Here is a 22,316-nt window from a genome sequence, read left to right on the forward strand (position 1 = left end):
ATTCAATTATCATTTTGCTGTTTGAATGAATGTACTGACTAGAATCAGTAACACAGGTTCTGGTAACAAAGAAGCTTCTCACTTACTTAAAATGTATTAAGAGGTTAAAGAGAAAACTTGGGCCATTCAGAAACTTTAACAATTTTCTCTATGGGGGCATTTTTAAAACCCAGAAAGGAGAGCCAGAATATGAATGGGATGTATAAAAACATGAGAACACAACATGAATTTGAGAAGGTTTAGAAAGCTGAGGAACAAGAAAATGTGTAATATCCACAGCAGAAGTGAACACTTCAGGGCTTACTTGCGTGTTAGGCACCCTATTAAGCCAGTTTCAATCATGATCTCATTTAAGCCTCACATAATCCCTATAGGATAAGTATTACTAATGCAATTCCCATTTCACAGCTGCTGCTTCCAGAGGTAAAGTGACTTGTTTATTGGCATACCGCTAGAGGGGGCAGAGGTGATCCCAACCCATTGCTACCCACCACACAACAGAGAGAATGGCTTCCTCCCCTGGCTGTCCCCATCCCTCTCCCTCCAGCCTTCTATTTCCTTCTCCAGCCCTCGGTTCCTGTGGTGTTCTGGCTTTGCTCAGTTTCTTCATCCCATCCTTCTTTTCAGGAATTGTTTTATTACTGTATCCTAGTATTATCCACATTATGTACTGGATACATACCTAGTATATATCCAGTACTATCGACATTTTTCATACCCCTTTGTCTTACCCAGTTAAGGATGAACAGAGTGATAAAGAAATAAAAACACAATTGTCCTTGCCCCAGTATACATAAACACCCTCAGTCCACCATAATTTGAAGGAAGAGTAGATGATAACTATTCAGTTCACAGAAGAATGACGAGTCAAGTCCCATTTATCCAGGTACACCATGAGCCAGCGACAGGCCCGAACCTCTTGTAGGGAAAGTCTGAGCAGACACATCAGTTACCCACACCTACATTCAGTCCTCAAACATGCCAACCTCTTTCTCACCTCAAGACCCTTGACTCTACTGGAAGCCTCTCTCTTCAACTTCTAGACCTTAGTTTAAATACTACAACCTCAGAAAGGTCTTCCCTGACCTTGCCATCTAAAAGAAATTCCCAATTATTTTCTGTCTCAGCACAACGTTTGTTCTCATTGTAACATTTCACAATTCGTAATTGCTTCAAATATTCACCTCTTCACTTGTTATTGTCCCATAAGAGATGACGAAGGACTAAAAATTTTCCATTCCAAATGTTGCACAACCACCACCTCTATCTTGCTCCAAAATAGATCCATCACTCCACGGTAAAACCTCTTAAACATCAAGTAGTTTCTCCCCATTTCTCCTTCCTCCTAGACCCTGGCAACCACCAATCTGCGTTCTGTCTCTATGGATTTATCTATTCTAGATATTTCATATAAATGGAGTCATACAATATGTGACTTTTTGTGTCTAGTTTTCTTTCACTTAGCATAGTGTTTTGGAGATTTGTCCACATTGTAGCATATTATGGCTAAATAACATTCTATTGTATGTATGTACAATTTGTTTATCCATTCATTCACTGATGGACACTTGTGCTGTTTCTATCTTTTGGCTATGTGAATAGTTATGGTTTTTTTTTTTTAAAAAAAAGAAATATGTTAAAGAAACCTATTGAAGTATTTCCAGGTTAAATGATAGGATATCTAGGTTTTGCTTTAAAATACCTCAACCAAAAAATCAAAAGTAGATATAGATGAAACAAGATTGGAAAAAGTCTTAATTGTTGAAGCTGGGAGATGAATACAGAGGGGTTCATTATACTATTCTGTCTACTTTTATGCTTGATTGAAAAACTCCATAATTAAGAGCTTTTTTTTTTAAAGGCTTGGGAAACAATATCTGAATTAGACTGTTTTTTTAGACTAATATATTCTCTTAGTATTCTCTCTTATCTCTCCCCTCTCAAAATGTCATACGCAGAATGGGTTCCATGGCTAGCTAGGGAAAGATAGTGGTCTGGAAAGTTAGTAAAATACTGAATACAGCCTGTTGGGAAAAATGTAATTAAAATTTTCCTCTCCACCCAGAAAACATCTCCACAAAGGTAGAAGAGAAAGAAAGGAATTTTATCATTGAATAAACATTAATCCAGAATGTGATGTGTACCTCAGGCAATCTTCTAAGAGATTGCAAAGATACATAGAAATCTCAGCCTTCACATAGCCATGCAGATACAACCCATTACAGACATGTTCAAGATAAATGATAACTAGTCCTCAAGTAAGAGGATTTGGCAGCACCATTTGTCACACATAGTTCATCCCAAATTCACTTGGTAGTTGGGGTGACCATTTGCATTAGCTAATTGACTTTACCCAAAGGAAAAATGAACTTCTCATATCTTCGTTGACAAGAGGTAGTTTTGCAACTTGAAGGGAGGGGCCCAACAAAGTTAGGCTCTTATCCTCTCTAAGCCTGGGAGACAGAGGCAATATCTTCCTTGATTATATTTCAAAGGTATAGCTCCCAGGTCCTAGCTAGAGGCGTATTTAGCTTTTAAGTTTTACATATATTTCAAAGAGACAGAGAATGAAATTACAAGTTTTCTATGGTAAATTTTCTAACAAAAATAGGGGGGAGGGTCTTGTTTTCAACTTGGAGAATTATTTTTCAATTGTATTTGCCACTACAAGCCCTTTGTGGTAGTAAAAGACAAAAAATAACAGATTATTTCATTATAAATCACCACTGTAGTGCTTTGTTTCCAAAGTATGTGACGTCGTCTTATGTAAAAGCATACTCAAGAGTCAAGAAATAAACCTGTCGTTTGCATGGCACGCACGTGACCAAGTCCACTGAAGCAGAGCTTCTCAAACTTTAACATGAATTTGAATCACCTGGAGATCTTGTTATATGCAGATTCTGACCCATTAGGTCTGGGGTGGGGTTGGAGATTCTGCACTTCCAACAAGCTCTCAGGCCCATGCTGCGGCTCTGCTACCACGCATTGCATGTCAAGGCTCTATATCAGTTATTCTCAAAGTTCAGTCCCCAAACCAGCAGCTCGTCATCACCAGGGAACTTGTTAGAAATGCAGATTTCTAGGCCTAGCCCCAGACTAGTGAATCAGAAACTATCCTGAATTGCGACAAGCCCTTCTGGTCATTCTGATGTATGCTACAGTGTGATGACTCCTGCTATAGATGGATGGTTCTTAAATTTAGAGGAACATTGGAATCACCTGGGAAGTTTCAAAAACAAAGACTAACTTCTAAGTCCATCCCCAGAGATTCTGATTTAATTAGCATGGGGCAAGACCTAGGAGGTTTAAAATCTCCCCAGGTGATTCTAATATGGAGCTAAGTTTGAGAACCACTGAACCAGACGTAAGCGCCACACAAGCAGGAATTTGTTTGGTCATTGCTGAATCCCAAGTGCCTAGAACACTGTCTGGCACTAGTTGACATCCCATAAATATTTATTAAATGAATGAAGGAATAAAAGGATGAGCAGACCCTGAATTACTCTAAAACCTGTTTGCTTGATGATATGCAGAGGAAATATCATATTTGTCATCTTTTTCTCCAGTGGGAAATTTGTTTTCAGCTCAAAATACAATGTAGACATGACTTTTCCCACCAAAACATATTTGAAATACTCCTCATCATCACAGCAACGTTTTGGGGGCCAGAAAACAGACTCAAAGCTTACATGTTTAAAAAAAAGTCATAATGAAAACTAAATATAGCTATTAAATATAACAAAAAAAAATAAAGCATGAAGTTAGCATGTTGTAGAGAGTATAGAAGGAGATATAATGCTATAGTATAGAAACAAACAAAGGCATATTACCTGAAATTTTGAATAATTGCTTCGGCAGAGGAGAGGGTAGGATTCCAGATCAAAGCAAAATAGAAACTTTTAACTAAGGTGTCCAGAAGATGTTTTCTAAGAAAATCTGAAAAGAAGAAAAAAAATTGATGTGAAAACCCCACAGCAGGTAAGCATGTACCGAGTTAATGTATAGCAAAATATGTAATTTAATAGGGAAGATTCAATCATATTCAATCTCAAAACAAAACATTACTGCAACATTAACTTTTCACTGCATTATATAAGAAGAATACATGTCCATTTTCACTGGAATATAACGACAACAATAAAGAGCAGGCAAGGAACTTGAGACAGTCATTTGTTGATATCAAACTTCTCTGCACTAACTCATCACTCCATGTGCTCCCCGGCCAAACCACTGCAGAATGGGGGACACTGAATTAAAAGAGCTCCTCCCCCAAATCAGTTTCTCAAGGAGTGTCTAATTCAGTATTCAAACCAACAACAGGTTAACTTTTAGAAAGCTTACTTCATGTTCCCATAATACTTACAGAAATAAAGGCTGTCCAAATACAGGGAAGCAGCTGCTAAAACCCAGAAATTAAACACAGGAAGTTAATCTCAGAGAAATCAGTGCACTGGGAAGAAAAATAAGAAAAAGACTCATTTTCTTGAAATGAAGTTCAAAATGGGGCATTGTGCATAAAGAAAAAAAGCCAAGTTCCAGGTTTTTAGGATTAAGGTGCAAAATCAGAGTAAAATAAGCCAAAAGGATAAAAATGCTGAGCTACTACACTGAAATTTCTTGAATTTCTCTTTATTAAGGGCTCTATTGTTCCCAAGGCTAGAGGATGTAGAGAACGAAATTTCCATTTAAAGGTAAGTGGTCACAGCCATGAGGGGCATGCAGGAACAGGAAACCACACAACACATTGCCATTTCCATAACTTCGGGATGGTATAAAATAGTCAAAAAATGTCCAAAGGGATCTTTAAGGGAAAATTAAATGGAACAAAATTGGAGGCAATAAAATGGTTCACTGTAAATATATGAGAATTCCTTATGCACAGAGGTAATATCATATATTTTAAGACCCAATACTAGGAAAACCCAAAAAACATAATAAATTACTTTCAAGCCTTTTCAACTAGCAAATTCACAGAAAAACAGAGAAATATTTGCTATTTATTATCTTTTGGGGGTTTTTTTTGGTGAGGAAGTTTGGCCCTGAGCTAACATCTGTTGCCAATCTTCTTCTTTTTATTGCTTGAGGAAGACTAGCCCTGAGCTAACATCTGTGCCAATCTTCCTCTATTTTTTATGTGGGTCGCGGCCACAGCATGGCTGATGTCTGTGATCAGAACCTGAGGACCCTGGGCCGCCAAAGTGGAGTGCGCCAAACTTAACCACTATGCTACAGGGCTGGCCGCTATTTATTACCTTTTGAATTGAACTCTTTTCTATTTAACTTTCCTTCATGACTCAGTATACAAAGACTAAACACGAAAAGTCACTACTCCTGCAATATCTTGTCATCAAAAACCTATTCTCTTAAAGAAGGTAATATACAAGCTCTATGATTCAGAGCAGAAACTCAAATCCAGAGATTCTGTACAGAAACATAGGGCCAGACAAGAGCACTTTCCCGATGAGCAGCTCTACTTGGTGCTGAAGCTTCCAAACCAGGTTAAGGAGGACTAGAAGCAGACAGGGAGCAAAGTCTGAGGTGTCATTGTAGGGGAGAGGCTCTCTACACTTAGCCTGGGTAGGTGCACCCTGCTTGGTGTGGGAGGCCCCAGGATATGGGCGGAGCACCCAGAGAAGAATTATAAGTGTTGGTTGCAGCATAGACAGGTTGCTTGGTGTTCTGCAGAGCACCCATAGTTATAACAGTGACTCAGCAGAATATGTAAAACCTGAATGGAATAGTTACATTCTTCTTAGAAAAAAGAACACAAATTCATCATTAGAGATGCAGTCAAAGGTGCATTTTATAGATCCCAGGAAAGAACAGGATACGGGCATGAGTACCTATCTATCCTACCCCAGGTGTCATTGGCCCCTGCCCTGGTCCCCACCTCCTATCTCTAGAAGTAGACTTGAATACAAAAAGACTTAAATATAAAAATAGGGAAAGTTATATGTCAACACTGGACTCTGGAGAAGAATACTATCTATGTGCCACAAAGTTTTAAACAATTCTGCTGAAAAAGTTTCAGATACATCAACCGAAATTTAAAACTTGTAGCAGACACCACATTGCCTACTTCTTTTCTTCATCCTCACCCTAGAGGGTGATGTGCTCAGCTTAAAAACAAACAATGATAACAAAACTCCTATGTATTTCCCAGCCACCCTCTCTTGCAGCCAGGAGTGGCAACATGAACTGTTCTGGCCAACAGACTGAAGGAGAAGCCTGCTGGGGATTTCTGGAAGAGTCTTGCCTTCCTGACAGAGGTTCTACCACTTCCTCCTTGATTCCTTCTTCTCTGATCTGGACTGTATTTTGGGGATTGTATACCAGCCCTAAAATCTTTGAGTGGCACTTACCAAAGAGCACTTGTGAAGTTCCATTTCTTCAAATTACGTAGGGTGGAAAACTTCATAACATTGGATTTGACAATAGTTTCTTGGATATGACACCCAAAGCACAGGCAACAAAAGAAAAAAAAAAAGATAAATTAGACTTAATCAAAATTTAAAACTTTTGTACACTACCAAAAGAGTAGAAAAGCAACTCACAAAATGAGAGAAAATATTTGAAAACCATATATCTAATAAGGGATTAATATCCATAATATATAAAGAACTCCTACAACTCAATAAAAAAAAACACAATTAAAAAATGGGCAAAGGACTCAGATAGATTTCTCCAAAGATGATATACAAATGGTCAATAAAGCACCTGAAAAGATGATCAATATTATTAATCATTAGGGCAATGAAAATAAAATCAAAACCACGAGATACCACTTCACACCCATTAAGATGGCTATAATCAAAAAAAGAGAAAATAACAAGTGTTGCTGAGGATGTGGAGAAATTGGAATGCTTCTGCATTGCTGGTAAGAGTGTAAAACGGTACAGCCACTATGGAAAATAGTATTAAGATTCCTCAAAAATAACAAACATAAATTTACCATATGATCCCACAATTTCACTTCTGGGGATATACCTCAAAAAATTGAAAGGAGGGATTCAAACAGATATTTGTAGACCAGTGTTCGTAGAAGCATTTTTCACAATAGCCAAAAGGTAGAAAAAACTCAAATGTCCCTCAATGGATGAATGGATGGAGAAAACGTGGTACATGCACACAATGGAATATTACTCAGCCTTGAAGAGGAATGAAATTCTGACACATGCTAAAAGACGAATGAACCTTGAAGACATTATGCTAAGTAAAATAAGCCACTCATGAAAGGACAAATATTGTATGATTCTAATAACATGAGGTATCTAGGAGAGTCAAATTCATAGAGACAAAGTAGAATAGTGGTTACCAGAGGCTGGAGGGAGTGCGGAATGGGGAGTTATTGTTGAATGGGTAGCGAGTTTCAGTTTGGGATGATGAAAATGTTCTGGAGATGGATAGTTGTGACGACTGCGCAACAATGTGAATGTACTTAATGCCACTGAACTGTACATTTAAAAATAGCTAAAATGGTAAATTTTATATTATGTATATTTCACTATATTAAAAATTGTTTTTAATTGTTAGTGCTAGACCTTAGTAGGCCACATCAGATGCCCCAAATTCCATTCCTATTCATGCTTTAATCTTTGCCCAGGGCCAACAGAGAGAGCTGAGGTTGGCTAGCCTCTTAGATTCATGTGGCTTGAATATAGGCTCTTAATGGCCCGCGGACACCACTTACTCTCTGAATTTGTTAATTACATAAGTTTTGGCTCAGCTTTACACTTCAGAGACCCAATCTATCACTTCACTCTGAGTAGATTATATCAATAAACAAACAATAAGGAATGAGGGCTCTAAGAAGAATATATCACCTTTGTTGGGTGAAGATGAATTACTGTAAATCCAAAGGCCCAAAAATATAATTAAAAAGGACAGTCCCTGGACCTCAGAAGATCTCTTTGGATTTACATTGGCTAAGAAATCAAAGAGGAACTATAATATGAAAATGGGCTTCAGTCTCGCTAGCATAAGACAGCGGTAGAATGAAAAGAAAAAAGGACAGGGAAGGAAGCAAGGTTGGTTGATTAAACTTGGGGAAAAAAGATTTCCTTAGGATAAAGGAGAGAGTCTAGACAGATGCTAAAGAAAAAATGAGACATTAAAGGCAACAACAGACATAAAATGTAAAGAAGATACACCAGCCGTAACTGTTTTGAGAGAGGCTATCAGAAAAAGAGAAGATGCTTTAGTTGTTTCCAGATCAGAAATAGTGACCAGGGCCCCCAGGACACATATCAGGGGTGAGCAGTAGGGTCTCAGCAAACACAGATTAGTCACCCACCCCTCCAAGTTCATGAGAGCTAAAGAATAAGTCACACCACATATAAACAGATTTGAAGGAAGAACACTGGAAAGATCAGTGCAAAATTTTCAAAGACTTATTGGATGTGCTTTCAGATAATACAAGCTTGTTTTCTTAGGGAATATGCATGAGAGAGCTCAGGAATTAGAAATTTAATAAGAGGCACCCAAGGAGACATATAAGGGAGAGCCAGGCAAGATAAGAGTAGGTTGAGTCCAAGTCTGACAGATTTTGGTCTGATCGGAGACTATATTTGGTGAGATTATCCAACTCAGGATGGTGAGGATGGACAGGTTTGCTTGAACAATAGATGCTTTTGGCAGACACAGAACCCTTTAATTTCATCGCTTACTATAGGAGGCCCCAGAATCAAAATCTAAAAATTTTAGAAAAAACAAATATCTGGGTGAGAAAACAAAAGAGAATGAAAAGAAAAGATGATACACAGATGCAAGAAACAATGCTTACCCTACATTTATTAAAGAAAAGACACCAACCTAAGAAGAATAATGAAAGGAAGAAATATGGGAAGAATTGATGGAAACAAAATATTAAGACAAAACTCACTACTTGAGAAAAAGGTGAAGAAGAAAGAAATGCTATTCAGGTCTGGAACTTGCAAAAGCTGAGGAAAGACATGCCTCTAGGAGAACATGCCCCAGGTGTTGGCTCTCAGCAGGGTCTGTGGGCACAGGCTTCAGATGTATCAATAGAGCCTTCAGTTCAGGAATCAGCTGACAGTGATTCTCCAGCTAGAACAAGTGTGAGTTCAGGGTAAAAAAAAAAAACCTCCTAGAAAGCGGGTAGCCCAAACCAATTCTACAAGAAGCAGTGTCCTCAGGCAAGTGGCCCAGGACTAAAAATGCCTGTTCACGAGAGAACGTGGAAGCGATGTCACTGTATTCAGTGTAGAACTAGAACACCAGAATCCGAGTGCTTAGAGGCAAGATAGAAATTAAGAAGTTTTGAATAAGCTAGAGAGGTTTCTCTAATAACAATGGCAGTGAGTCTGACAACTCTAAATTTCCAAAATTAACAATAAGAAAGTTTCCAACAGGAGAGATGAGAAATTACAAAAATAGATCCCTCTTCCCTCCCACATCCCTCACGCCCCACTCCCCACCAAATATGGAAGCCAGTGCTATAATTCATTCCCTAAATGGAGATTTTTTTCCTCCATTTGAGTTAAAGTTCATAGATCATGGATTCCTAAAAAATGAAACAAACTGGCACCTGATGCAGGTGAAAACAAATTTTTCTCTGCCCTCCTTCTTTCCCTTATGTACCAATGAGGATCAATAGTAGAATGGTTTGAACTATATTAGAAGCTGTGTTTTTGAGGCTAGGTATTTTGTTTTCTAAATTTTGGGGAGGAGAGTAGCATTGTCATATAAGGTAACTTCTGACTCTCCACCTATCATGAACTAGGGCCCAGACAAATTCCCCACACATGGATTAAGGAATAGTGGTAAATAATGGATAACAGGGGATACTAAATAGGCCAAGAAAACAGGAAAAAGAGAAGGCTTGAGCCCTCAAACCTTCTATCGTCACATAGCAAGGCGTGCTGGGATCTGGGCCCAGGCTCTGCGTCTCAGTGAAGGGACTCCTCTCCCTTCCCTACTACCCCACAAGTCCTTTCCCTTGTCAATGAATACAGGGGCTGCTTGGTACCAAGCAGTCTGGATTTGTGGGGCCAGTTGTACGTGGGAGTTCTCTGGGAATACCTAACACCCAGCAGCTAGAGGCCTGGGCCCTGTATCAATCTCACCTGTCAGGGGAGAAACACTATCGTTCTGTAGGAAGCAAAGTTGGGTGTAACCTTCCCATAGGGAGAAGTGGCCCAGTCCCAGCTAACTCACAATCCAAGCAATTCTGCTCTTTGTACCACACAGATACAATCTTCTAGTTCCATTGAATCGTCGATCTCTTTCAAAGGAACACATGGGAGAGAATGATTCCTCTTCTGAGGTTCTGAAAAAGCTACACCCAACCAAGTAAAAGATCGTTTGGTCCACAGCTGCTAAAAGAACCTCAAGTCTTCCCAGCTATCACAAACTCCTCAGCTAAGACTGAGCAAACAAGAAATTGGAGAGCATGAAACTTCAATTTCTCTGGAATTCTAACCCACATGAGCAAGAAAATTTGATTTTCTATTTTAATTCCTTCGGACTTACTTTAACTTTCTTAGACATTAATTTGCAATTGTTCTGGTATGTTACAGAATAACGTCCTGCTCCATTGTTCTCTATGAATGTCTGAGCAAGCCTTAGACAATGCTAGCACTTAGCCATTGATTGTATTTTAGCATGCATTATAGAATCCAAAATGTTTTCAGAAATAACTGAATTATAGTCAGTTGTCCCACTTTCTTAAACTCAAAGACATAGAAACCAGCACTAAAGGCTTTATTATTAAACTTAATAATATTTATTTATTTATGAAATCTTCAGCTCCCTTTACTAAGAGACTTGCTGGCTGTGTCATAACCAGCAATAGTTCCACCACGTGCCAATCAGGCAGCAAGAAGCTAAGTGTAGGCTAAAGGAAAAAGAAAAATATTTTGGCTGCCTGAATGCAGCTAAATTTCTCAGGCTTCGAAATTTTCCTGATCTCTAAAACAGCACTAGATAAGAATAAATTATCTATGAATTGTCTAAATAGTTCTGACTGTATTTCAAAGTTAAATTTTTATTTTATTTTATTTTTTGTGTGTGTGAGGAAGATCAGCCCTGAGCTAACATTCATGCCAATCCTCCTCTTTTTGCTGAGGAAGACTGGCCCTGAGCTAACATGTGTGCCCATCTTCCTCCGCTTCATATAGGACGCCGCCACAGCGTGGCCTGACAAGCGGTGCCTTGGTGAGTGCCGGGGATCCGAACCCCAGCCGCCAACAGCGGAGAGCGCGCACTTAACTGCTACGCCACTGGGCCAGCCCTTTAAGTTTTTTTTATAAAATTAGCCACAATTTCTCTTTGCTAAATTAAAATAAGTAAAACCCATTCAAAATAGCGTTTTGTTTAATTATGTAAGAAATGCATGTAAACACAACCAAATGTGTGCACACATGTATTTGAATGTATACATATATATATCTTCATTCAGAAGATTAACTAGACATACCCCGGTTTTCACTGATAGAGGGAAAAAAAATAACTGCTACAACCATAACAATTTGTTAAGTTAAAAAAATGCACTTTCTAATCCTTTCTAAAAAGAAAATACATGAGGGTTATAATTACTTGTGATCATTCACATTTAAGTATTCATTTTAAGTTGTCAGTGTGATTGTAATAATAAATGAATTTTCTCTCATACAGTGTAACCAAAAAACTTATTTAGACTTAGGTCTTACAAACTTAATTTAATTGATAAGAAAGATACTGTATTCTCATAACTAGGAAATGCCAATGCTCTGTTAGACTTTCTCATAAAAAGAAAGTCTTGTCTTTGTTTTTCATTTTTAAATAACAATACGAAGAGTAAAGAAATCATCTAACAAACACAATTTCACTGAGGAGTTTTGGTAAAAGCCTAGAACTGTCAGAAACTATTACCACAAATGGAGCCTGGCATTTCAAAGAAAGAAAAAGATTTAATTTGATTTCAAAAGATAAATTGAAATAGAAACCCTGGAGATGGAAACCTTGTAATCCTACTGAAACAGAGGAAGGGCTTTTCATAGTAATTTTTTTCTTTTTTTTTTTTTTTTTTTGTTTATTGCAGTAACATTGGTTTATAACAATTTTTTTCATTTTTAACGTACTGCATTTTGAAGAGAAAACATCTGTACATCTAGCAACTGTGAGAGAAGGGGAATCAGTGAACAAGTTCGAAAGATGGTCGAGAAATTCTCGTGAGCTATTTCAAGAACTGGAAGATATGTTTTCTTTGATGTCCCTGAAAACGTAATTCTAAAGAATAGGTTTACTTTGAATTTTTAAAAAATACTAGGTTCATAACAGACATAGACGCTCCAAGATTTTCTTCCTTTCCCCTTTAGTTCTTAGTGACGCTCATGGGGATTTTCTCCTTAAAAGCTACTGACTCCATTGGGGTACTGCAGTCACAGACAAAAGTGAGGATTATTTTCTGGCGTGGGTGCTCCTTTAACTTGAAGGGGAGAGGCTCACCCTAAGTGAAGCTTTTCACCGTCCCTTCTGCCAGTCCATTTTGGATGAAGTCTGTCTAGAGAGAAGATCAAAAGAAATCTTTGGTCCAAAAGAAGCATGAGGATGACAATACAAACAGGGGATGTGTGAAGGAGCAGAAGGATAACTTCATCTGCAACTCTAATATCACCAAAGATTGCGAGTATTAAGGGTTTCCTAAATCTGAAGTATATTAGTTTTTTAAATTCCCCAAATACCAACTTTTGAGATAGTTAAAAGGGAGTTAAAAGCCACCCTATGCCCTAGACACAGGGAAGCATCTGGAGTTGGAAATTGTAGTCATTATTTTTCAACTGTTTTAAAATAATATATTTGTCTTCAGACACCAAATATTCAAGTTAACGTCTTTAATTATTTTTCTCTTCTGCTCAATTGAAAAGAATGATAATGTAGCAGGGAAAGGTGCACAGATAGAAGAGCATCCTGATACTTTACTGCATAAGAGAGACCGTGAGCAAATCACTTCTTTAAGAGGGAAAGGACCTGGTTATATTCAAGTCATACCCTGTGCCATATTATATCAAGCCCTAAAATTGGAGAATCGAATGGTATCTATACTGCATAGTGGTTCGTGGGTTTGAAATGGTTAAACAGTAAAACATGGGAAGTATAACAGCATCCAGGAAGATGATACAGGCACCGGAGCAAAAAACACACACTCACAGGAGAGGCACGCAGAAGCACAAAACAGCGGAAAGACACAGACACAGGGTATGCTGGAGGAAAACAAAACTTCCACTAGAAAACAACTGTCTAAAGACTGCCCTGATAAATGGATGTGCAATACGTCCCACAGCAGAAGGGCACAGGGCAAAAACAGCAAGGATACCAGGAAGACGACAGGCATAACATGAAGATGAATGCAGTGCAGCCTCCCAGACTGTTAGGATCCATTCCATGTCCACACCGGGAAAGAGCAGGTGAGGAGCAGCCTTTAACAGCAGCCACCATTGAATGAATGCCTCCCACGTGCCAGATGCTGTCTTAAGTGCTTTATAGACATTTCTTCATTTGATCCTCAAAACTACCCTGCAACATAGATATTATTAGCTCATTTTATTGGTCAAGACACTGAAGTGTGAAGTACTTGAGGAATTTCCTATTTAGTAGTGTGACCACCACTTAGACTCAATGATTCTGACTTCAACACCCTGGATTCTCCCAGGCTATAATGCTACTTTTTAGAGACTAGAACTATAGCAACATTTCGCCTGTACAGTCTTGTGTCAATTCCACATTTCAAAATTCAGCAAGTATATTCTCCTTTTGAATAAAGGAGTTATGACACCTCAAGGATACCACTGCAAAATGAAAATCTTACTTTTTTGAGAATTTTTAAAATTATTTAATATCCTCCCAATCAAAGGAGAATCACTCCCTGAAAAGTATTTTAGAAGCAGAAACTGGAGAGAAAAATAAATTTTTCTACTCCTTGAAATGGTTTTCCACATCTCCTTCCCCTGCCCTCCCTGACACATTTAGTGTCAACATGAGAATTGCAGACATCAAAAAACAGAACAAATGCCAATTTTATTTTTCATTATAGTTCCCTGGGAAGTTTTTCATAGTAAAACATAGTAAATAGTCCACATATTAGCATTTCCTGATGTTACTTAATAGAAAGAGAATTTGAAAACAAGTTTTTCACCAACAAAAATTGAAAAATAAAATCATTTTCTGACAGAAAATAGGTCTGATTTGGTTTCTTGGCAGACAATGATTTCTCAATTAGGTTAATGGCAAACATTTTCCATAAATTTATAATTTAATTCTGTACATCTAAGGTCAAAATTATATTTAGAGTACATTATATGATAGAATCATTTTATCAAAAATACGGTGGTGGCAAAAGTGTATTGAAATTAACGATAGTGCCCAATGTTTTCTGAATGTGTACAATAAACAAGGTACCACTAGTAATAGCTATAATTAATAGCCATTTAATCAGTCTTGACAAATTATTTTTGGAAAATCTCCCAGAAATTGGGAAAATGAATAGTCCTAATGACTGAATAACAAATACATTTATAATTTGAAGATTTTTATCCCTCAATTCTTGGCTTTCAAAAACAAACAAAAAAAAACTGAAGCAGAACCTAATCAAGTTGTCAGCCAACTGCCAATTTAAAAATAATTTATAACGGTGGATCACTGTGTGATTTTTAGCATATAGCTGGAAGGAGTTCAAAGAATTGAATGACCTATGATGTCAGCCAGAATCCAGCCAGAAACCAAACTAGACATTTCAAACAGAGGAGATTTAATATTGGGAATGGGTTTCATTGTTGTTAAAGCTATCAGAGAAAAAAAAAAAAGAATTTGAAGTAACTCAGAGGTAACTGCAGGAAGCAGCTACAACCCCAGGGGTTGGGGGAATCCAGGGGAAGAAGAGGAACACTGTAGGGCTAGCGCACAGCCCTCTGAGGAGGAAGGGGTGCTTTACAACCACTGTGGAGTAGGGCACAGCAGGGCTGGGTCTGGCTCTGAGAGCACCAAAAGAAACTCGGGAGCAACCAGCTGCAGTTGGAGCGTCACTGACTAGTATAGAGAAAACAGGAAGGAATTCCTCTTTTCCCTCTGCCTGCCTTCTGGTCTCCCCCTAGAGGCCAGCCAGCAGTGGGGTCTGGCAAATGCACTCTTCTGAATCCCAGCACCTGCATCCCACAGAGGAGTAGAGCAGAGTGAGTTTAGGAATAAGAAACAATAGCAAATAAACAGCACTTGCAGCTATAACAAAACTCTATTCCAATCTACCTTTTTATATGAACAAATTTTTCAGTTGTCATATCTACAGAAATAAAAAATAGAAATCAGTATTCCTTATTCTATAAATAATATTCATTCACAAGTATACGAACTAATTAGGGAAATTAACTCATCTCATTAATAATGCATTTCCAATAAAAGTTTTTGAATGACTATTTACCAAAATTTCTCATTTATTTATGCTGTTTTGATCAATAGTGAACTAACGATTAATGATGACAATCGAGAAAAAGAAAGTTAAACGTTTAGAATACTATTGCCACTGGAAATTTAATTATTTCAATTTATACATATTTGTTTGCAGAAAATTATTAAAGAGTAATCAGTGAAAGACTTCCAAGCACAGGAGAGAAGTCAAGATGGCGGCGTAAGCAGACTCTGAACTCACCTCCTCCCACGGACACAGCCAATTTACAACTACTTGTGGAAAAATTACCCCTGAGAGAGAACTGAAAACTGGATAAGAGGAACTCCTGCAACAAAGGACAATCCTAATCGAGGTGGAAGAGGCAGAAACTACCTTCTGGAGAGAAAAGATGCCACCTTCACAAGCCGCCAGCTTCACGGCCACCCAGGAGCAGACTACAGGTACGCAGCCTCCCTGGAGGAGCGGGGCCCTGAGCCAGGGAGTGCCCCCACTGGGGGCATTTTGTAGACCCAGCACAATTAAGATGAGTGGCATAATATCTGACTTTGCCTGCTACTAAAACATTGGGGAATACCCCCAGAAAAGCTGGTTTACAAAGAAATTAAAACCAGCTCTTGAAGGGCCCACGTGGAAACTCACCTGTTTCAGAAAGCAACCTAAAATCACCAGAAAGAAAGGTACACAGTGTTTTGGTGAAAAGAAACTCACCTGATAGGCTCTGAGTGCATCTGGTGAGAGGTGAGACCTCTCCAGGGACTGGGACATTGGCGGCGGCCATTGTTGTGGCCTGGTGTAAGCGTGCTGACACAGACGCCATTGGAGTTCTCCCTGAGACCTGCTAGCCCAGGGTCTGCTCCACCCGCTAGAGCACCGATTTAATCCAGCTCAGCCAGGGCAGGCAGCCCACCCTAGAGACTTGCCCCACCCAACAACAAGCCCTCAGGCAACTTGTGGGCCTGCATAGATTGGTGACTGGATTCTCTGCAGCCTGGCAACTGAGGCACTTCAGTGGGGCAGGGTGTGCACAAGGAGTGGGTAGAGAGTGTGGGGCAGTGGTGGAGTGTGAGGGGCTCATGTCGTAGAGAGACTGGGTCCACTTCAGGAGGTCAGGGCATGCACACAGGGCAGGACTGTGTTGACTGTGTGTGGACCTGTGGGCGGCAGGGCTTGTCAGCTGCAGAAGACTTATGCTTCTCAAAGACACATAGGGGGTTTGCCCCACCTTCCACAGCCTGAAACAATTGGGTTGTCCCATGCCTGAGGCCAGCCCCACCCTGCTGCAGAACTCAGAGACCTGACAAGAGACCTAAAGGCTGGAAGCTTATAGCAATTGCAAGCCCCTGAGCCTAAAAACCTGCCACGCTGGGGGCCTACTCACTTAAAAGAAATACTGCAACACAAATGTGGTATTAGAACTTGCAGCCAACTGTGCTGGGGGTCCTCACACCTGATAAAGAGACTAAAGGGCCCACAACAACTACAAGCAGCTGAGCATTGCAACAGCAGGCCAGGAGCATAACTCGGCCTCGCTGGGTGCCTACAGGGAGAGCAAGCAGGCCACAACAGAAGGACACACGTAGCCCACATAGGGGTCACCCCTGGAACATTGAGAACTGAGGGAAGCACACTGAAGGCCTCCTAAGGCATCACTTATATAAGGTCACCTATCCAAGAGCAGGAGACGTAGCTGACCTACCTAATATGTAGACACAAGCACAGGGAAAGAGGCAAAATGAGGAGGCAAAAGAATACATTCCAAGTAAGAGAACAAGACAAAACCCCAGAAAAGTAACTAAGTGAAACAGAAATGAGCAACCTACCCGACAGAGAGTTCAAACAAAGAGTAGTAAGGATGCTCACTGATCTGGGGAGAAGAATAGATGAACTCAGTGACAATGTCAACAAAGAAATGGAAGATATAAAAAAGAACCAAACAGAAATGAAGAATACAATACTGGAAATGAAAAATTCACTAGAGGGACTCAAAAGCAGAGTAGAGGATACAGAAGAACAGATCTGTGAGCTGGACGAAAGACTAGAAGAAATTACCCAAGCTGAACAGGTAAAAGAGAAAAGAATTAAAAAGAGTGAGGACAGTCTAAGGGACCTCTGGGACAACATTAAGTGCACTGATATCTGTGTTATAGGTGTCCTGGAAGGAGAAGAGTGAGACAAAGGGGCAGAGAATCTATATGAAGAAATAATAGATGAAAACTTCCCTAACCGAAGGAAGGAAACAGACATCCAGGTACTGGAAGCACAGAGAGCCCCAAACAAGATAAACGCAAAGAGGCTCACACCAAGACACATCATAATCAAAATGTCCAGAATTAAAGATAAAGAGAGAATCCTAAATGCCACAAGAGAAAGTCAAGTTACATACAAAGGAAACCCCATAAGGTTATCAGCTGACTTCTCAGCAGAAACCTTACAGGCTAGAAGAGAGTGGCACGATATATTTAAAGTGCTAAAAGGAAAAAACTTACAGCCAAGAATATTCTACCCAGCAAGGTTATCATTCAAAATGGAAGGAGAGATCAAAAATTTCCCAGACAAGCAAAAGTTAAAGGAGTTTGTCACCAAGAAACCAGTGCTACAAGAAATGTTAAAGGGACTGATTTAAGGGGAAAAGAGAAGACCACAAATAGGAAAAATTATCTATTTCCATGATAAGAACGTAATGGATACAAATGCACAAAAAAGAGGTTAGATATGATATGAAAACATAAAATGAGGGAGAAGGGGAGTTAAAGAGTAGAGTTTTCAGACAGAGGTCAAACTAAAGAGACCATCAATTCTGTATAGAAGAAGGAAGGAACAGAGAAGGACTACTAAAACACAGAGAAAATTAAAAGTTAAAAAATGGCAGTAAGTACATACTTACCAATAGCTACTTTAAACATCAATGGACTAAATGCTCCAATTAAAAGGCATAGGGTGGCTGACTGGATAAAGAAACAAGACCCATATATATGCTGCATACAAGAGGCACACTTCAGACCTAAAGACACTCACAAACTGAAAGTGAAGGGATGGAAACGATACTCCACGCAAATGGCAATGAAAAGCAAGCTGGGGTAGCAATACTCATATCAGATAAAATAGATTTTAAAACAAAAACTGTTAAAAAAGTCAAAGAAGGGCACTATATAATGATCAAGGGAACAATCCAACAAGAGGATATAACACTTGTAAATATCTACGCACCCAATGTAGGTGCACCTAAATATATAAAGCAATTATTAACAGACATAAAAAGAGAAATAGACAGTAACACAATAATAGTACGGGACTTTAACACTCCACTTACACTAACGGATAGATCATCCAAACAGAAGATCAATGAGTAAACATGGGCCTTAAATGACACACTAGAACAGATGGACTTTGTAGATATGTACAGAGCATTTCATCCAAAAAGCAAAGAATACACGTTCTTTTCAAATGCAAATGGAACATTCTCCAGGATTAATCACACATTAGGCCACAAAACAAGTCTCCATAAATTTAAGAAGATTGAAATAATACCAAGCATCTTTTCTCACCAAAATGGCATGAAACTAGAAATCAACTATACAAAGAAAATCCGAAAAGCCACAAATACGTGAAGATTAAACAAAATACTACTGAACAACGACTGGGTCAATGAAGAAATCAAAGGAGAAATCAAAAAATACCTGGAGACAAATGAAAATGAAAATACGACATGCCAGAATTTATGGGATATAGCAAAAGCGGTTCTAAGAGGGAAGTTTATAGCAATACAGGCCTATCTCAACAAACAAGAAAAATCTCAAATGAACAATCTAACAATGCACCTAAAGATACTGGAAAAAGAAGAACAAACAAAGCCCAAAGTGAGTAGAAGAAGGGAAATAATAGAAATCAGAGCAGAAATAAATGAAATAGAGATGGAAAAAACAATAGAAAAAGTTAATAAAACCAGAGCTGGTTCTTTGAAAAGATAAACAAAATTGACAAACCTTTAGGTAGACTCACCAAGAAAAAAAGAGAGAAGGCACAAATAAGTAAAATCAAAAATGAAAAAGGAGAAATTACAACAGACACCTCAGAAATACAAAAGATTATAAGAGAATACTATGAAAAGCTATATGCCAACCAATTCGCCAATCTGGAAGAAATGGATAAATTCTTAGAATCATACAACCTTCAAAAACTGGATCAAGAAGAAACAGAGAATTTGAATAGACCAATCATCAGTAAGAAGATCTAAACAGTAATCAAGAACCTCCCCAAAAATAAAAGTCCAGGACCAGACGGCTTCCCTGGTGAATTCTACCAAACATTCAAAGAAGACTTAATATCTATCCTTCTCAAACTCTTCCAAAAAATTGAGGAGGGGGGAAGCTCCCTAATTCATTCTACAAAGCCAACATCTCCCTGATACCAAAACCAGACAAGGACAACACAAAAAAAGAAAACTACAGGCCAATATCACTGATGAACATCGATGCAAAAATCCTCAACAAAATATTACCAAATCACATACAACAATACATTAAAAAGATTATACACCCTGGTCAAGTGGGATTTATTCCAGGTATGCAGGGATGGTTCAACATTCACAAATCAATCAACGTGATACACCACATTAATAGAATGAAGAATAAAAATCACATGATCATCTCAATAGATGCAGAGAAAGCATTTGACAAGATCCAGCATCCATTTATGATAAAAACTCTGAATAAAATGGGTATAGAAGGAAAGTACCTCAACATAATAAAGGCCATATATGACAAACCCACAGCTAATATCATCCTCAATGGTGAAAGACTGAAAGCTATCCCTCTAAGAACAGGAACCAGACAAGGATGCCCACTCTCACCACTCCTATTTAACATAGTACTGGAAGTCCTAGCCAGAGCAATCAGGCAAGAAAAAGAAATAAAAGGAACCCAAATTGGAAAGGAAGAAGTGAAACTCTCACCATTTGCAGATGACATGATTTTATATATAGAAAACCCTAAAGAATGCACCAGAAAACTTTTAGAAGTAATAAACAAATACGGTAAAGTTGCAGGATACAAAATCAACGTAGAAAAATCAGTTGCATTTCTATACACTAACAACAAAGTAGCAGAAAGAGAAATTAAGAATACAATCCCATTTACAATTGCAACAAGAAGAATAAAATATCTAGGAATAAACTTAACCAAAGAGGTGAAAGAGCTGTACACCAAAAACTATAAAACATTTCTGAAAGAAATTGAAGAAGACACAAAGAAATGGAAAGATATTCTGTGCTCTTGGATTGGTAGAATTAATATAGTTAAGATGTCCATACTTCCTAAAACAATCTATAGATTCAATGCAATCCTTATCAAAGTTCCAACAACATTTTTCACAGAAATAGAACAAAGAATCCTAAAATTTATATGGAACAACAAAAGACCCCGAATAGCTAAAGGAATCCTGAGAAAAAAGAACAAAGCTGGAGGTATCACACTCCCTGATTTCAAAATATACTACAAAGCTATAGTAACCAAAACAGCATGGTACTGGCACAAAACAGACACACAGATCAATGGAATAGAATTGAAAACCCAGAAATAAACCCACACATCTATGGATAGTTAATCTTTGACAAAGGAGCCAAGAACATACAATGGAGAAAGGAAAGTCTCTTCAACAAACGGTGTTGGGAAAACTGGACAGCCACATACAAAAAAATGAAAGTAGACCTCTACCTTACACCATACACAAAAATTAACTCAAAATGGATTAAAGACTTGAACATAAGACCTGAAACTATGAAACTTCTAAAAGAAAACATAGGCAGTATGCTATTTGACATCAGTCTTAGCAACATATTTTCAAGCACCATGTCTGACTGGGCAAGAGAAACAATAGAAAAAATAAACAAATGGGACTACATCAAACTAAAAACCTTCTGCACAGCAAAGGAAACCATCAACAAAATGAGAAGACAACCTAAAAATTGGGAGAAGGTCCTTGCAAACCATACATCTGATAAGGGGTTAATCTCCAAAATATATAAAGAAGTCATGCATCTCAACAACAAAAAAACTAACAACCCAATTAAAAAGTGGGCAAAAGACCTGAACAGATGTTTCTCCAAAGAAGATATACAGATGGCCAACAGACACATGAAAAGATGTTCAAAGTCATTAACTATTAGGGAAATGCAAATCAAAACTACAATGAGATATCACCTCACATCCGTCAGAATGGCTATAATTAACAAGACATGAAACAACATGTGTTGGAGAGGATGTGGAGAGAAAGGAACTCTCATAAAATGCTGGTGGGAGTACAAACTGGTGCAGCCACTATGGAAAACAGTATGGAGATTCCTCAAAAAATCAACGATAGAACTACCATATGATTCAGTTATCCCACTGCTGGGTATTTATCCAAAGAACTTGAAAACACCAATTTGTAAAGGTACATGCACCCCTGTGTTCATTGCAGCGTTATTCACAATAGCCAAGACTTGGAAGCAACCTAAGTGCCCATCAAGGGACGAATGGATAAAGAAGCTGTGGTATATATACACAATGGAATACTACTCAGCCTTAAGAAACGATGAAATCCAGCCATTTGTGACAACATGGATGGACATTGAGGGTATTACGCAAAGTGAAATAAGTCAGAGGGAGAAGGTCAAATACCATATGATTTCCTTCATTAAGTAGTAGATAATAACAACAATAAACAAACACATAGAGACAGAGATTGGATTGGTGGTTACCAGAGGGGAGGAGGGGAGGGAGGAGGGCGAAAGGGATAATTCGGCACATGTGTGTGGTGATGGGTTGTAATTAGTATCTGAGTGGTGAACATGATGTAATCTATGCAGAAATAGAAGTATAATGATGTACACCTGAAATTTATACAATGCTATAAACCAATGTTACTGCAATAAACAAAA

At 38.4% G+C, this 22,316-nt stretch overlaps 1 long non-coding RNA gene across 22 annotated transcripts in view; it reads right to left on the bottom strand.

The window, feature by feature from the left end:
* The window catches only part of LOC147917415 (uncharacterized), a 225,669-nt gene that overhangs the window by 116,249 nt on the left and 87,104 nt on the right, over positions 1–22,316 (bottom strand). For 18 of the 22 annotated variants that reach the window (XR_015549636.1, XR_015549628.1, XR_015549647.1 and 15 more), the window contains 3 exons: positions 6,363–6,441; positions 4,364–4,399; positions 3,831–3,936 (listed from right to left, as the gene is read on the bottom strand). This is a non-coding gene — a long non-coding RNA (uncharacterized LOC147917415). Of the gene's footprint in view, positions 1–3,830; positions 3,937–4,363; positions 4,451–6,362; positions 6,442–12,447; positions 12,503–22,316 lie in introns of those variants that run through there. The other 4 variants (XR_015549645.1, XR_015549660.1, XR_015549666.1 and 1 more) reach the window with 4 other exon arrangements.

This window comes from Ceratotherium simum, chromosome 3, assembly GCF_057802395.1.
Source record: "Ceratotherium simum simum isolate JZ-2026a chromosome 3, ASM5780239v1, whole genome shotgun sequence".
Lineage (NCBI taxonomy): Eukaryota > Metazoa > Chordata > Mammalia > Perissodactyla > Rhinocerotidae > Ceratotherium > Ceratotherium simum.